Source organism: Amphiprion ocellaris, chromosome 17 (genome assembly GCF_022539595.1).
Source record: "Amphiprion ocellaris isolate individual 3 ecotype Okinawa chromosome 17, ASM2253959v1, whole genome shotgun sequence".
NCBI lineage: Eukaryota > Metazoa > Chordata > Actinopteri > Pomacentridae > Amphiprion > Amphiprion ocellaris.
In genome coordinates, this window is record NC_072782.1 from 10,824,584 (window position 1) to 10,841,533 (window position 16,950).

Below are 16,950 nucleotides of genomic sequence, written 5' to 3' on the forward strand. Positions count from 1 at the left end.
AGAGACCGACAAACTGATGCGGACACTGACAGAAAAAAAGAGGGGGGGGGGGCTGAAAGAAAGGACAAAACACAGTGAGATTCAATTCTTGCATCGGATTTTGTTGGATCCATAAATGAACACGAATTCGTGTTGCCCCGGTATGTGAAAAGATACTCAATTTCTATAAAATTCCTGCAAGAAATACAAGGTAGCTTGAACCATCACTTGATAAACGTGTGGAACAGTTGGAGGAAAAGCGCCTGGAGGTGATTTCTTACTGTTACATCTTTTACGGCAAATATTTGACGAGTGTTAATCCTAACTGCAATCTACTACAACACCCTCGGAAGAGAAACACGCTGCCACTGGCTGTAAAAAAGAAAAAAATCATCTGAGCCGCACAGATTACTGTGTTCAAAAGTCATTTATCGATTTAAACTACATTTACAGCATAGCGACCACTTTCATGTCCGGTGCTGCCTGCTTCATTTGTGTGCGCCCTCATATGCTTGCTGCACTTTTTCTCTGTATATGCGTTTATGCCTTTGTGGGGAGTGTGTTTATGTGTCTATAATTTTCCTTTCCTGAGACAGTGATGAGTCACCGCTGATGGTATGCGATACAGGGCACCAGTCATACATCATATTCTAATACATTAGCCTTGTACGTTCTAGCAGAGCCTGTTCAAGTTAAACCTTGGTGGATAAAAGCCTGCTGCTGCTGGTGTGTTCGGGCTTGTTGGCTGCTGTCTGTGAAACAAAACAGTTGAAGAAATGTCTTTCTATTGAACGTTAAGTCAGTAAAAATCCTGCAAAGATGTGCGGCAGGAGAACACATAATGGCACCGCTGTTAGAGATGTGAATTATATATTTAACTTGAACCTAATTCTGATTTTATCTGCATTTTCCTGACAGGTCTGTGAGTCTGTGCTCCGACGCAGACTCATTTCTAATTGCCTGTGTAGGTGTGAAGCTGGTTTTTATTACAATTAAAGCCTGCTTGTAAATTATAGTCAACTCTTTCCAGACATATATGTCTGTTTAGTCATGTGCTTATTTTTTCTCTGGTGGTATTTTTCGAATGGATCATTAAAAGGAGAGAGAGCTTGGTTGTCTTCTGTGGTAGAACAAGCCACACTTGTCACGATTATAGTTATTATATTCATGACCTTGATGTTTACCACCCAAAGGAATTGAAACACACAAACATTACTTGTAATATTGTCCCAGCTCCCTGCATGGGATTTTGGGGGTTTTAATTGTAAACTCATGAAAAGCGATTGAATAGTAAACAAAGTCGGAGGCCTCAGTGACCTTGTTTTGTCCGCATATTTCCTTATCAAAGCCGAAATTAGGTTCTGAGTCACATCAAATCGGCATTGTCTGCCAAATGAGCGAATTTGGCAGCAGGGCTGAAAGATAAATTTACTTAGATAAACTAAATTACACCCAAATATACAGTGTTTCACTGGCCTGTCTGTGATCTAATGCAGCCCCACGATTTCCCATTTGAATCAAGGGCACAAGAGTTTAGCCATTAAAAGAGATTATAATCCAAAGAGAGACGCTGGCTGTTTTACTGCCAAGTTGCCTTTATACGATATGTACACGTCGTAAGAAGATTTGCATTTTCATGTAACTATATTGCAGCATTGCTTTGAGGCCAAACTATTTGCGTGCCACATGTTGATGGTATAAAAGGTGATTGCCAAAACCACAAAATGGGAGTTGGACAGTTCCTCGAATTCACTTATCATTTCATATGTAATGAAGCTGATCTTTTTTTTTTCTTGGAATAGACTGTTGCGCGTTTTTTTCTGCCACCCTCGAGGCAAACAGATCTGAGGATAAGATGAAGGATATGGGGAAATGTGTGACTTTTTTTGCCCCCTTTAAATGCACTGAAAGTGGCAAACATAATGAGGGAGCGAATGAGAGAAAGAGAGGATCAGGAAAAGCTATTAGGAATCTTGAAATGTAAGTGATTTGGGCTGTTTTGGCTCACTACATGCTTTTCAGGAAGCCTTCCAAGAATTTAGACAATGAACAGTAAACATGGCATGTTCCTTAGAACAATTCCACATTAGATCTCAGCGATCACGTGTCCCTCTCTTTTTTCTTTCTCAGAATTGACTGCCCCCACATCACACTACATTGCAGATAACTGTAGCAGCTAAATCTCATGTTCCCAGTGTATGTAGGCTACTGTACTTACTCTTTACAAGGAGCTCTCACAAACCAACAAATGTGCAGAATTTCTCCTTCTCTCTCTTTCTCTCACTCTCTCACTCTGTCTCAGAGATTTCTGGTAAGTGACATGTTTGGCCGTTGGCATAATGCCTAGCAAGATCACATGGCATGAATGTCGTGTCTGTGTTGTGTGCGAGTGGATGTGTGTGCGATTGTGCATGTCTGTGCATTTGCTCGAGTAGAAGAAAAAAAAGAGAAAGGGAGCATGTGCACATTTGATTGTTCCAAGTATTTTCAGCATGAATAGAAGCACGTAGCCATAGCAGAGAATTACAGAGTGCTGAGAAGTATGATGAGGATGTGTTTCTGAAATGGTCATGAGATCGCCTCCTCAAACAGGATGGAGACTTGGATTTTTTTTTTTACTTAAATGACACTTCATCATCAACGCTATCTTGCCTCGTTTGACAGCATCTGTGGCATCAGTCCATCAGTAACTCCTCAAGGCTATGCAGCCTTATAGAGAGCTTGCTTTGGTATGTGACGTAATATGAATTCAGAGCAAAAGTTAAAAAGGTCTCCCTTTGTATGTTGAATATACAGTATATCAAACTTTTTAACTTGCCCTGTATATGAAAACGCTTGAAGACAGTAGCATGAATAGAATTAGAACAATTCTGCAGACTCCCAGTGGAGGGACATTAGACTAACAGTGAAAGTCAAACCTATAATTCTGCGGATGACGCACACACACATTCACAAACACATAAATAAACCCAACAGAATCGCGCAGACACACATAGACTGAGAGAGACTGTGCGCTGTGGATGGCATTTATCCTCGCAGCCCACCTCAATTTTCCATGCTCTTTTGCTGTGTGCTGTACATAATTAAATTGCTGCAAACTTCGAGCCTCTCTCAAGACTCCTGCCAGTAAACAAAGCTGGCTAATTAGTGCACAAGGTAGTAAGTGGGGGAAGCAAAAACGCTGACCCCCCTCTGCTGTGGCATTGACCTGTCCTGTATGTGCTCTTCATGTTCTTACACCCTGGCAGAATGCTGGTAGGGACCAGTGGAAAAAGACAGGAATCTGAGGCGGGTGGTTTCACTACGCAGCCCACCCTCCCATCCTCCCATTTCCAACGCTAACATGTGTTAGCAATTATAGCTAAATCACAGCCTTGCTTACCTGACGCATTCAGGACAGTGGTGTTCCCTGCAAAAAGTAGAAGCCACTTTGAACTGATATCTCACCTTGACTTAAGTTTTAATACAAGAAATTCCATTTGATTTGTGGATATTTTTCCTGCAATGATTAATTTTATCAGTCCCCTCATGCAGTCTGATGTACAGTTACTTCTAAATGTCAAAGAAGTAGGGTGATATTGGGAAATGCTTTCCTTTTCTACAATAATAAGATGTTTGTTCAGTTGTCTTAGTGTTACAAAGGGAAACAACTGGCCTGCCTCTGTTTAAAGGTTAAAAAAAATCCACATACCAGTAGCTCTAAAGCTCAATAATTAACATTATGTTTCATTTGTTTCATTCATACATAATGTCAAGAAACTAGAAAATTAAAGTGCTTGACCAAAAAATAAATTAAAGAATAGTCCAGCACGTAATCCCCCGTGACACAACAATTTGTCTTTTTTGCACTGTGCTTTTTTTGTACGGATTAAACAAGCTAGATGTCACATTAGTGAGCTTAAAGAGAGATTTTTTTCCCCAATCTTTCTGTCTCCACTCTTTAAGCTAAGCCAACCAGCTGCTGGCTGTTACTTCATATATATATAAACACATGAGAGTGATATCAGTCTTCTCATGTAACTCACAGCAAGACAGCAAACACTCAAAGCTTAATTAATGAAATGTAGAACAAATGCTTGAATGTAAACAAATCAGATATTTCTTTAAAAATATATGTTTGGAAAGCCATTAACAAGAATATCATAGCAGATAGTTGCAGAAAAGTAACTGAAAAAAATCCCCAAACTTGAGCTTTGTTTTCTTGTCTTAGCATTATTTCAAGGCAGTGTTATAATAGCTAGACTGTAAAGGATAATGCAACAGCAAAACCATCTAAGTGAGGGTTAAAACTGATCAGCTTCTGGAGGCCCTATAGGCACACCTTTTTTGTGCTGATTTATGTGTGTTTACAAGCACGCTTTATTCATCCTCAGCTGCCTGGCCCACATACATACTTCTATATGTTTTGTGAAAAACTCCAGGGGATTTATTGCCATGAGAAGATGCTTCCTATTTCACTGTTGTTTACTCAATTCTGACTTGAGACACAGACAACTCAGCACCGTTTGCATAGGTCAGCCACAACCCATTTCAACGTTTCAACAGTGTGAGGAGGTTATCCAAGGTGACATGTTATTTGAGCGCATGTATGCTAGCTTAGTGCGGTGCTGACTGCAAGATTCTTAGGTCACAGAAAGAATTTGTGTGTGTGTGTATGTGGGTGAGGGTCGGTTAGGGGGGTGTGTAAACACTCAAAATAAATGTGTATGTCTCGCTGTGCACTCGAACAAACCGTCTTTTTATGATGCATTTCAACACTAGACAACATTGTGGTTTTTATCATGAGAGATCTTCGGCTCATGTCATGAGACATTCTTTTGAATCACTTTCTTCTAATCATGATATCAAACAGCATTTCCTTCCCGTGTTGTTTCGTCCGCATGCAGGAGGATGAATTAAAGCATTCTGTCTGCTCTAATTGAAAAATGTACACGGGGCACTCAGTCGTTGCAGCTCTCTGTATGTCTTTGTCTGTGTGTGGGTGCGTGTGTGTTGGTGTGTGTTTGTGTATTCCTGTCTGTAGACAGTGGGGCAGTGATGCTGAAAGATGTGTCCTCATTTTTGCATTGCACTGGGCTCCTGTGGCAGCCATGTTGGGCTGCTCTGATGTCACACATGTGTCACTGTAGAACATTCAGCTCAGAAACAGCAGCGCCGGGTGATCAAAATGGCATGTTTATTCTCTCCATGTCTCACCCTCTCTCTAATCCTGTGCCACTCTCTTACATGCTCTGGATACTTTAACATACAATTTGACATTTAAGTTGTTTAGTCAGTTCCAAAATGTACTTTTTATGCAGAAAAACAGTTTGTAAGAAAGGAAAAGGGAGCAGTTTTACTGGGTAGGATTTACAACCTGCTTTTACACTTCAAGGTATGACAGTCCAATCAGAGACCTAATCTTCTGTGTTTTTAAATTGCTCTTACCTTGCATGCCCTTGTTTGAGTGACACTCCTGCTGCAGCTGTTATCCACCCTTTATTGAATCCGCGCAGACCTTTTCACTGAAACTGTGTTAAGCAATAGGCCATGTGGTTCCAACAAGTAAAAACTTACCTGCTATAACCCTGAAAAAGAATTAAACTTGGACCCATTTATTGAAATCCTGAAATGGTCTGTAGAGTCTAAAAAGTACCATTAAATGACAGTAGCTAAATGGTGTTTAAACTTCAGGCTGCACTGTTGTTTTTCCAAACAGATTTTTTTTCATAATCAGAAAAGACCAGAGCTTTTAAAGCCCTTTAGTCTGATAGATTGAGCTGTGCCCGAACAGCTAAAAGGCTAAGAAATGTGTATGAGCCTTTCTAGCAATGTTTACTACAATTTCCCAGTTTTTTGTTGTATAGCAAGTAATTCTTTCAGTGAAGCACCACCAAATCTTTATGCATTAGAAATAAAACTATCATTTTCTTTTTGCTCTGTATTTTTTTTCTTGAACAGTCATATTGAAACTACATTTCAAAGTAATTCATTTGTTTCTGTTATTGTCTTGAAACTCCCCCCACAAACATCAAGGTGCCCGGGAACTCCCCAACAGTCAGTAGATCAATCAAAGAGGCTTCATGGATGAGTGTAAAACAGCAAACCCAGCTGGTTTCATCTGGCCTGGTTGACTAACAATCTTCATAACCCAAGATCATAATGCTGATATAACATTTACACATGATTTGGCTTTAAAATAATCTGTGACTTGACATTGCCTATGCTATGCTTGCATGAGACAGTTTTTCTTGTAGAACGTCATTCCCTTCTATCGGTTAAATAGGACCGTCCCAGCTTTTCATTTAAGATGCAAAGCATGGTGAGGAATTTATTACCTGTGCTAAAGCAGTGTCTATTGCAATGCACACAGGCAGAGGGATCAAAAATGTAGATTGTACAGTGGTCTACTGATTAGCAAAGGAGAATCGTGATTTGTCTGTCTGTAAAAAATCCAACTTTGTGCCAGGTGCTTGTCAGATGATCCAGGTGGGTTAATGTCTTTCTAGTCTGTCTCATTGAATAGATACCAGTTACAAGTCTGCCAATGGCTGTGCATTTCTCTTGGCTTTGAACTTTCCTTCTGCTATCTACATGTTACCATTTTCAAAAATCCCTTCGGTATGGAAAACAATGTCCATTACATCCAAATTGAAAGTCTTGTTGAAGGTTTTAGTTATGCAATAAGGGAAATTTTGCTATTTTTTTATTTTGGTGAATTAACCATTTAAGTGACTACTCACCTATACCCATGCAAATGTTCCACCAAAAGAACTCTCCCACTATTATTTTGAGGGGACACCACTGCCCAAGAAGATTGTGATTAGCTTTTTTCTCCCATAGCTAAATGACAATAAGGTGCAGTCAGACCATTCTATGCAGTGCTGGGTCAGTGCTAGAGAATGGTTGGGCTATGCAAAACTATGGTCCAGCCAAACTCAAACAGTTTTGATGGACTGGAAATCTGTCCAGAATGTATCTCGCTTCTTCTGCAATGGATGGATAGATGGATGAATGGGTTGAACAGTTTGAATTTGAAAGCTCTGGAGAGAGTGTTTCAGGGAAAGTAGACTGGACCATCTGAGATGCACTTGAAATTAGCATATATTTTGTTTTGTCAGAATTTAAAACAAGCCCCGTTTTTATGTTTGATAAAGCATGCCTGAAATATATTGAATGCAGACTGTAGATTTGCAATCGCCAGGTAATGAGAAGAGCCTGTCGTATATAAAATAGTTTCATCAGCATAAAAATGTATACCAATATTTTTTGAGGCCGATGCCGATTCCAATATTGGGCAGAAAAAAATTCTGATGACCGATTAATCAGCTTAGTTAAAAAAAAAAGAATAAAATAACTTTTTATTTTTTATTAACGCTTACAACAACAAAGATATGAATTACAGGCAGAACATTTTACTGTTTTACAACACTTTGTCCTTTAGTATTTGTTTAACTTTACAACAGAGAGGATGTTTAAGTACAAAAACATGCAACAAAGCATTAAACATTGGGAAATTATAGAACCTTAAAAAAGAGCCTATATATATATATATATATATATATATATATATATATATATATATATATATATATAGATATATATACTGTTTATAATGAGTGAAGTTACTGGCAAAACATTATTTATACAGCCCTCTGATGCCCTTTAATGTTAAATCACATTTTCTTTACTCCATTATTTTCTTTGCCATGAAGTCAGGACTCATATGAACCAAAATAAAAACCACAGACGCCTTTCTCAGATGTTAAACATGTCATCTTTGATAGAGTTGCATTTTAAATATATAATGGTCACAAATAGTCTGACACTAATGTTACTCCATAACACACACAGTGAGTTGCTGTTACAGCCTGGGTCACATTATAGTATTTTCTGACAAAACTAAGAGTGACTTGACATCATGGTGGTTGCTGAAGACAGATAGCAATATTAATCATTTTAACTGAATAAACCTCCTCCTCTCTGCGTTAACATCGCCCCTCCTTAAATGCACATCAGTATGTAGCTGACAGAGTGATGAACACTCGTTCTGTACTCTCAAATATTGTGTAGACATGTTATTTCTGCAGTTACTGGCTTTTAAGCTGTTAGCTAACGCTATGCTAGGTTGGCATAACTACAGCGATGTTATTGCTAACATAAACAGATGGGGAATAACTTAAGCTGGGTTAGCACAACTTTAGCAATGCAAGGTAAATGAAAAGCATGACTGACGCAACAAAGCACGCGTCACTCGTCATGGCACATGGCAAAGAGAGTTAAAGTGAAATGGGAGACATGTTGAGTCATTGTTAATTTCACAACGTCATTATAAACTTCCCTGTCGGCAAGCTCTGCTCAGCCCACTCCTGTAATCTTGCCTGGCTGTAGCTTACTCCTGTAGTTACTGAGAAGACAGCGGTGAGGATTGAGGATTGAATGGAGTCAGATCTCCATGCATTGGACAAATCGTGCAACGACATCATTCTGCGCGATCCCAGTACTTAACAGCATTTACTGTTTCATGAGAAATTAAGAATATATGTGCGTTTAATCGGCACAGCTCTGGTCAATATGTAATAGTGTCATCAGCATAATGTACATTGCAGTTTAGAGTAGCACATCTAATATTTTTTATAGACAAGGTATATAAAAGAACACCAATGACAGTCCCTTGTGAGAGCACTTGATCTGGAACTGTTACATACTCCAGCCAACCACATTGGGTGATAAAAGGCCGAGAGGAGAATGGTTGGCATGGTAAAACAATTGAAAAATAAAAACGCCTCTCATATCGTATTAACCTTAAATTCATACAGTAAAGTTTTTCACCAGCAATGCTGTGCAAGACAAACACACTGTACACTCCTACTGCAACCTTAATTTTAGGTCAGTATTCTGGAGACATTAAATATATACAATATATCGAAACAAAGCACTAGTAATAGAAGAATAGCCACACTCCTCTTATAGCATTTTCTTTTTGTGTTTGTTTCTGTATGGCACAGGATCACCACTGATGTGCCTTCATTTCATGCTGATTCAGTCCATTTTCTCTGTGTTTCACTGTTTCATGCACCATGAAAATCAAATCACATCTGGAACAAATGCATAGAGCTGATACACATACAGTCACAAATATACAGACTTCCTGTCAAATCTAACCTAATTCTAGTCCTTGTTTGACAGTCAGCGACACTCGGCAGGCCATCTCATGGCGTCCTCAGATGAAGGTCATGTTAAAGAGGATATCTGAGGCTGGATTATCAACCGCAGTGCAAAGTAGGCTACTGTGAGAGATTCTGAAGAGCGAACTTGTATCCAAATCTAGTTTTAAGACCTTAAATTTGTTAGATTTTATTGAGCTCCTGTGTTGTAAAGTCATGTTTTTTAAAATTGTTTTATTATCTGTGTGTCAAATATTTGCATTAGGCAACTTGCTAACAGAGAATTCTTGGCAGTTCTTGTTGGTTTCACGATGACATAGGAAACAAGAAAAGCACTCAGAGAGCACAGTACTCTGCCCATACACTGTACTCCGCCAAGGCTGCTCAGTCGTTGTATCATGGTATGACCTAAATATGTTGCGGGCGGCGGGAATTGATGGGAAATTCCCCCAGAATATTATCAATTGTTCCTTGTATCATTTCGGACAGATGAATCCCGATTAGTCCGCAGTGGTTGATTTGTAGTAGGATTGCAATCATCTGATCGTCAGCAGTTGACAGAGTTCACTTGGAGTCATAGTTACAGTGACGCCATGCTGCCATCTCGCAATGATACAGAAATCTTTAACAAATCCGTAGATCCAGACTATAAGCCGTATCACTGCCAAAATTACAGAGGCGCCGCCTCCTTGGCAGAGTAATAATAAAACTGGCATGTATAATGGAGATCAACAGGGCCCCTTTCAGAAATTTCTGCTTCGGGGTTTCTTAGGAGTTAAATCCGACCATGAAGACATCCATGAGGTTTTAGCCTTGTGTTAATAAATCAACAGTACAAGCAACTGCACAACTCCTCTGTGTTTCACTTGATTATTAGGTGTCATGTGGCCAAGGGTGCTAGAACAGCGACAGTGCCACACCTGATCTGTAATTGTACTTGCAAGAATAAATTATCAAGGTGCTCTGCAGCATCGACCAAAGTCAATTAACTCCTTCTTAAGGCAGTACATTCATTGCCATGGCACAGTCACAGTTTGGAAACGAGCACAATCGAGATGCCACAACAGCTTCTCCCAAGAGTGATCTGATGCCCTTGTCAAAGCAGAGTCACAAGGCAAGACTAAAACTTCCCTACTGTGACGCCGAGGGCAGATCATGTTTCTTTTAACTTGAGGTCACGTTTATGAACTTGGACACTTATCAGTTCAGATACACATACAGTAGCTACATGACCTGTAAAAGTTATATTTTCTCTGCTTGATTAATAAAGCTGTGTTCAGTGTTGCCAGGTTTCTGGCACAGCAAAGTGAATTAATTGCGCTTCTGTTTAGATGTTAGTGGAATTTGGCGTAGCTGTTAGAGATAACAGATAAATCTGACATGCATGCAGGCTATGATGTTCAGTTTGTGTTGAAGAGTTGTGTTGATTTGATTTCATGGTCATTTTGGGGGGTGTTTAAGGTGAATGTGAAGTGCTCCTCCCTTCAGTCAAAAGAAAAAAAAAAACACAAGGAAAAAAACTGCCTGAGCCCATCAAAACTGATACTTTGCTGGCAGAAGATCAGTGCGTGCCAGCATGAAATTAGGACCCTTAGGCTCATAGAAAATATACAGTTATGTGTCCCAAGGTCATGAGGCAGCTGCAAGCTGATGCCAATGTAAAGGATTTATTAGTTAGAAACTGTCCCAAAAAAGAAGCATCACATGGCAGTCATTGCTCAGCAAACTGTATCCTTGTGTCTACACACGCAAATGCTGCTGCTGCTTAACATACACACATTCATTCTTCTTTCTCTCTTCCCTTCATTTCTTCCTGTGCTGCTTGCGTGGTTTCCTTTTAACTTGGAAACTGGCAAGGCAAAGGGGGGTGGGGGGGATTTTTGCTCTTGTGTCAGTGTTTGTTCAAAATATCTCAGTCTTGCGTGAATCCTCGGCCTAAGTTTCTCTGCTGCTCTAACGTCACACTTATGTGTTGCTATAAACTGGAATGACCCACATGCCCTCGTGGTTCTGCAGTGAGCTTAATGTAGCTGAAAGTCCAACCTGCGTGTTGTTTTCATGTCTTATTCTCCTTCGTTTTCTCTGTCATGTAGTAGGATTTTCCTTCTCAGAAATTGCCATCTGGGAAGCCTCTTTGGTGGAGCTGACATTTGAGAGTCAGTAATGTGGAGGTGGAATCTCTTTTGATTAGAACAAAGTGTCAGTTTGTCGATATGACTTGGCTTTGTCTGTTACCCTGCTTAGAAAAAAACAGGCACCAAACACTTTAAAATGAAATTAAACCATATACTAAGCATGATGGTCACATTTGGAGGGGAAATATGATCAGTACGGCCAATCAAGTTGGTTTAGCCCTTTTAAGACCTTAGCTTTTTAGAGCTTTACATTTCTCTGTCATTCTGCCTCATTTCCCTATTCCTCTCTCTTTTCACCCTGTGACTGTGCTTTGTCAACTTCTCTCTTGTTGTTTTCTATTTGCATCTTTCACACACACACGCTCCCTCCCTCTTTCCTGCCTCTTTTAGTCGTCTATCTCCTCACATCCACTCACACTTCTTTCATTTTAAGCTCCCTTATTTAGTCTTTCTCCCAGGCATCCATCATTGTCCTTTCATTTCTACCTTGTATGCCCATATACCGTCATGTATTTGCACTGCTATGTGGGTTGATGTGTTTGTGTTTACTGGTGCACGGAGTCTTTCCAGTGTCCTAGTCACCAGAGTTTGGTGTGATGTAGTAGCCACTGCTAATGTTTGTTTGTTTACCTCCCACAGCCACTTGGAGTCCATTAGCAAGCCTTTGCCCCAGGAGGATCACACACACACTCACAAACACACATGCATGGACACGCACTGTACATGCTCTTCTTCTGTCTGGTTTTCACTGCGACTACAGGCCAAACTGACAGGTAGTCCACTGTTACAGGAGTTTTCTGTCACAACTTTTTGTTTGATAGTGTCCCCAACCACTGTGAAATGTCAGAGCTTTTTGTTGCAATGAAAGGTGGTACTTGTCAACTTGCTTCATCGCTGGTTTCCTTTCCCCAGAATGGCTGCACATTAATATGACATGCACAGTACATTTGTGAGTAGGTGTGCGCATGCTAGTCCCCTGGAAACTACACAAAAGAGTCAGTTGTAGAAATGAATGGATGGAAGTTATTGTTCATTTTGTATGAATCACACAAAAGCCTTTGGCTGCCGGATTTTAGAGGGAAATAAACACTGACCAATAAATATAATAGCAGCAAGCAGCATAGTACATGTGCAGCAAATTAAATTAATCAAATTTCCAAAGTTACGACTGTATTATACTGATCTAAGTTTGCTCTTTCTCCAATTATCAGTAAATGTAATTGCTGGGCAAGTGGAAGTGATTTAAAACTAAAAGCATTTTTGTTGACAAATGCTTGAAATGAAAGATTCGATATTGTGCAGTCCACATGTGGTACACTCCACATCTCCCTGATTTTTTGTGGCTGTAATTGTTAGAATACATTTGTTAATTTATGCATCCATAAGATTCAGTTGTACATTAACATTCATTTGAAGCTGTATATCTGGTTACCTTGCAGATGTAAGTAGATATTGGTTTTCTTTTGTGCTCCGTTTTTGGTCTCCACCATCTCCTACACACTGCTAGTTTTTTCTGCCTTTTGGTAAAAATCAGTGGATTTATTAGATATTTTTTGGTGAAAACAGTTGTCTACTTTCTCACCACTTACAGTACAACACTGTAAGTGGTGAGAGTGAACCAGAATAATATCGTTATGCACCAGATATAGAGATTCATAGAGCTGAGAGGAGCTGTAAAGTTTTGTAATAAATCTCTGTGGGTTTGTCACTACAAGTGGCTCCTTTCAGTTTACACATATTCATTTGACCCTTTGTTTTTTATAGAATATTAGCCGCAGTTGCTTGAAGTGACAAAAGACTTAGTGGTGGTGTTATAAAAAACTAGGAGTTAAACAAATCAGTTAATTTATAGTTCAGTCCACAAGTGCAGAAACTGTAAGTGCTCATATTAATCATGACAAAACCAGAAGTGAGCCAACTTAAGAAATAAATTATCAAGCAGCAGTGTCTTGAAAAATACTTGTGTGTGATGTTTTATTATAATACAGGTTTGATGTCACACCGTTCCACCCTAGTATGCAATTTTCAGTTTGACTATGTATACACATTGTCATTTTTGTATTGCATCAGACAACATTGTTCCGTGAGTTAAAACTGAAATCCAGCCGTTGTGTTTTTTCCCTCATCAGACCACGAGTTACATTATTGGTGCATATTGAGTGAACACAAGTGGAAAGATACCAGACAATATTCAGCCCACAACAAATCATTTCATAGTTGTCTCTTTGTTACATAACCGCATGAATCATAGGGAGATTTTTTTTTTTTTTTTTTTTTTTTATTAAAGAAAAGATGATTTTGATCCTGACTATGTGCAGACAACTTCAGGGTCTATACACAGAGAATGATGTTGCATTATAAGCAGTGATAAGGAGCCTCTCTTTTTCCCTCTCTCTCTCTCTCTCTCTCTCTCTCTCTCTCTCTCTCTCTCTCGACATCCCATAATGATACTCAGACAGACCCAGGCAGACACCCGCTCGTTCCCGATTGGTAGAACTGTTGCCAGGGAGCGTTGCCGTCTCAACGTGGATAGAATCTGTTGTCTGGTACACTTTAGACATGAGAACAACTGCAGGATCTGAATATTTATAACGAGGGGACTGTTCATATTGAGATTGTATAGAGACAACATAAGCAAGGGAGGAAGGATGAGCTCCTGTTCGGCTCACTTCAAAATTTTCATTCGGTGCGCTTTTTTTCGTGCATTGCTACACTTTAAATGAGCTATTAATCAATGTTGCTACTTTCCTGTGACTAGATAAAATGTCTCCTGAACACTGTTTTAGTTAAGTTTTTGTGATCTGCATTGTGTGACGCTAACTTTACCTCCAGACTGAACTTACTTGAACTGTTCCACAAAGTACAAAATGGCGAAAGCATGAATCACAGTATGACTTCTATGGTTTTATGTTTGAATGTTACACTATTGTCCTTTAGTGGGCAGTTACAGTATAACTAGTAATTCAAATCTGTGTGTATGTGTGCGTGTGCATGTGTTTGTTTGCCATCTGGCGAATCGTCTCATTTCTTCATATTATTCAAATATGCCTGGACCTGCTGCTACAGTTAATAACACTGTGCGTAGGTATGAATCCTTGATTAAAATGGATGTAACACATTCCAACAGAGCAGACAATGGCAATCAGAACAGCATTCAAATCTCATATGAAAACGCACAGACACTGTCTGCACAAACACACATACACATACACAGACACACACACATGCCTCACATAAAGTGCCGAAAGTCACAGCCTGGTATATAATGATGATTGTAAAAACACGCCTTGGTACCTATGTGAGAAACTTTGACATGGAAGTGCAAACACGCTCAGTAGGAAATGAGGACACAAGGTGCAGAGAGGAAAGCACGCACACACATATAATCCCTCGTTAGACAAACAAGTTGAGGGAGTTCATGCCTTATATTTTTTTATCAGGGATGTGCAAAGTCTATATTTAATGCAGGCAGCAGGAGGTTGAATTTACATGTGCATGCCTGTGCACTTTTATATATTTGTGTGAGGCACCTTTGCACTAATTCCCATAATGAACGTGTACAGACATCCTTGCTTCGTATCCATTCGTGCATACATTTACATGAACATGCGGCTGAGTGTATGTGCGATGTGGCACTCCACCGTCCTGTCTGCCTGACTCAACATATTCTCCGCTCACTCTCCTTTGCTCTTTCTGTCCCCCCCTCCCTCTTCCTCTTTTCCCTCCCTCTCTCTCTGTCTCTCTCCCCCTCCTCCTCCCTCCTCTCCCTCTCGCTCTGCCTGGCTGGCACGTACATGCATGTCTGTAGACTCTGTACTGTGCTTGCTGCCGTGGCACGCGCCAACCTCACTGCAATGCAGCCCTGTGTGCATTAATTGGCAGAGAGACAGTGGGTATGTGGTATGCAGGGCGGGAAGGATAGAGGGAAAAAAGGGAGAGGGGAGAAGCGAGAGGCGATTTAAGGACACGGTGGTTGCAATAAGTGATGGACAGACCGACGGACGGGCAGTCTGGCCGGTTCACAGAAGGACAGACAGACAAACAAACAGAATGTGTATTGCTGAGTGTGCACAGGGAGATTACCTGACTGTGTGTTGGTGTGTGAGAGCCGAGGACTGTGTATATGTCTGTTTGCATTAGTGTGTTTGCGGATTTGTTTCTCCTGCGTTTGACTGTGCTTTTTGTGTGTGCTCACTCATGTGTGCCTATATGTGCCGTGCAGATATCACACTGCTGGGGCAAAAGCTCTCTAAACCAAAGTCTGACTCACTGTATTCAGTGCTTTGTGATATCCTCCCTTTCATATTTCCGCTGTGACAGAAGAGTAAAAGTTTACTCAGTTTAGCACAACTTTCTTCACTTGAGGTTTCTTTGGCAAAGACTGAAGTGCAATGTGTCTTGATACTTTCTGGGGACACGCTCAGATCGAAAAAAAAAATGCTCTGCATCAGCTTTATATGTTTTTAACAGATTGCGTATTGTGTGGTGAAAAGGTGGATTTTGAAATCATTTACTGAAAGGTTTACTTCATGTCTCATCATCTATAATGCAGTGTGGCAGTGAGAGAGCCATCCCTATTGTTTCTTTTTTTTTTTTGGTTTTTACTCTGACATGCAAGGATTACACAACATTTACGTGTGGATGTGCGTGTTTACATGTACACGCATACTGTAAAAATTCTCTTACTCATCCGTAGCAGCAGTTTTGCATTTATATCCTCCCACACGCATCTTTCTGGAACTTATCCTCTTTGATAGCTGTTGTATTTTCTCTTAGCTGTTGTCCTGTCACAGGCGGTGACATCTGGCTCCTGTCCTCTCTTATCCACATCAAGAAGCATGTAGGGAGGCCTTTTTCTATGCGTCGGCCAAAAAAGTAACAACAGAAAAGACAGAAATGTCACTTGAATAAGCCGAGCTACCGAAGCGGAGGCGTAAATTAATCATTTAATTTATCAATTCATGTAGCAATACAAAATAGTCTTGCGTGAAGACAGTACTGCTCTCTGTTTATGTGTAGGTGTTTGGCAGAGATGTCCTTGCATGATTCAGAGAAAATACACAACACTTGCTCAAAAGTAAAACCTCCTCTATTTTTTTTTTTAACTATTGTCTTAAAAAGATTGTAAGAAAATGGGAAATACCTTGACATGGCAGATTGTGTGTTTTTCTTTTCTGATGAATCTTTTCATTTGTACATTTTTCGGAGGGATTAGAGGATTATTGCATTGTGTATAATAAAGCTTCCATTTTAGCAAAGCTTTGCTTTACCAAGTTGTGACGCATTCTCTCCAGACTTGTGTCAAGCAGGGATTTCAGGAGTTTCACTATTCGATGTGTTAATTAATTAATGCTGGCTGTGACCTCTGTTTCTCGTTTCACTTTTGTCTTAGTCATTCTCCTCCCATTACTGTTAGACCATATAGACATCTGTGTCCAGGGGCAAGTGGCAGAAGTTGCTTCAACCTAATTGTCTTTCTCTACTCGTACTGTCCTCAAATGACTTTCTCTCTGTCTCCTACTCCCTCCCTCCCTCCCTCCCTCAATACTCTCTAGCTCTGCCCAGTCTCTGTCTCCGTCTGTAACTGTAGCCTGTGTTTTTCTCTCCCTCCCACTCCCTGCGACGTATAGATACTGCATTGATCAGACACACGCGCGCAGACACATGCACACACACACGCACACACACAG

At 40.1% G+C, this 16,950-nt stretch overlaps 1 protein-coding gene across 1 annotated transcript in view; it reads left to right on the plus strand.

Moving 5' to 3' along the window:
* Positions 1-16,950, plus strand: part of LOC111577471 (nucleus accumbens-associated protein 2) — a 31,619-nt gene that overhangs the window by 2,384 nt on the left and 12,285 nt on the right. The gene's annotated exons all lie outside the window — the stretch shown is intronic.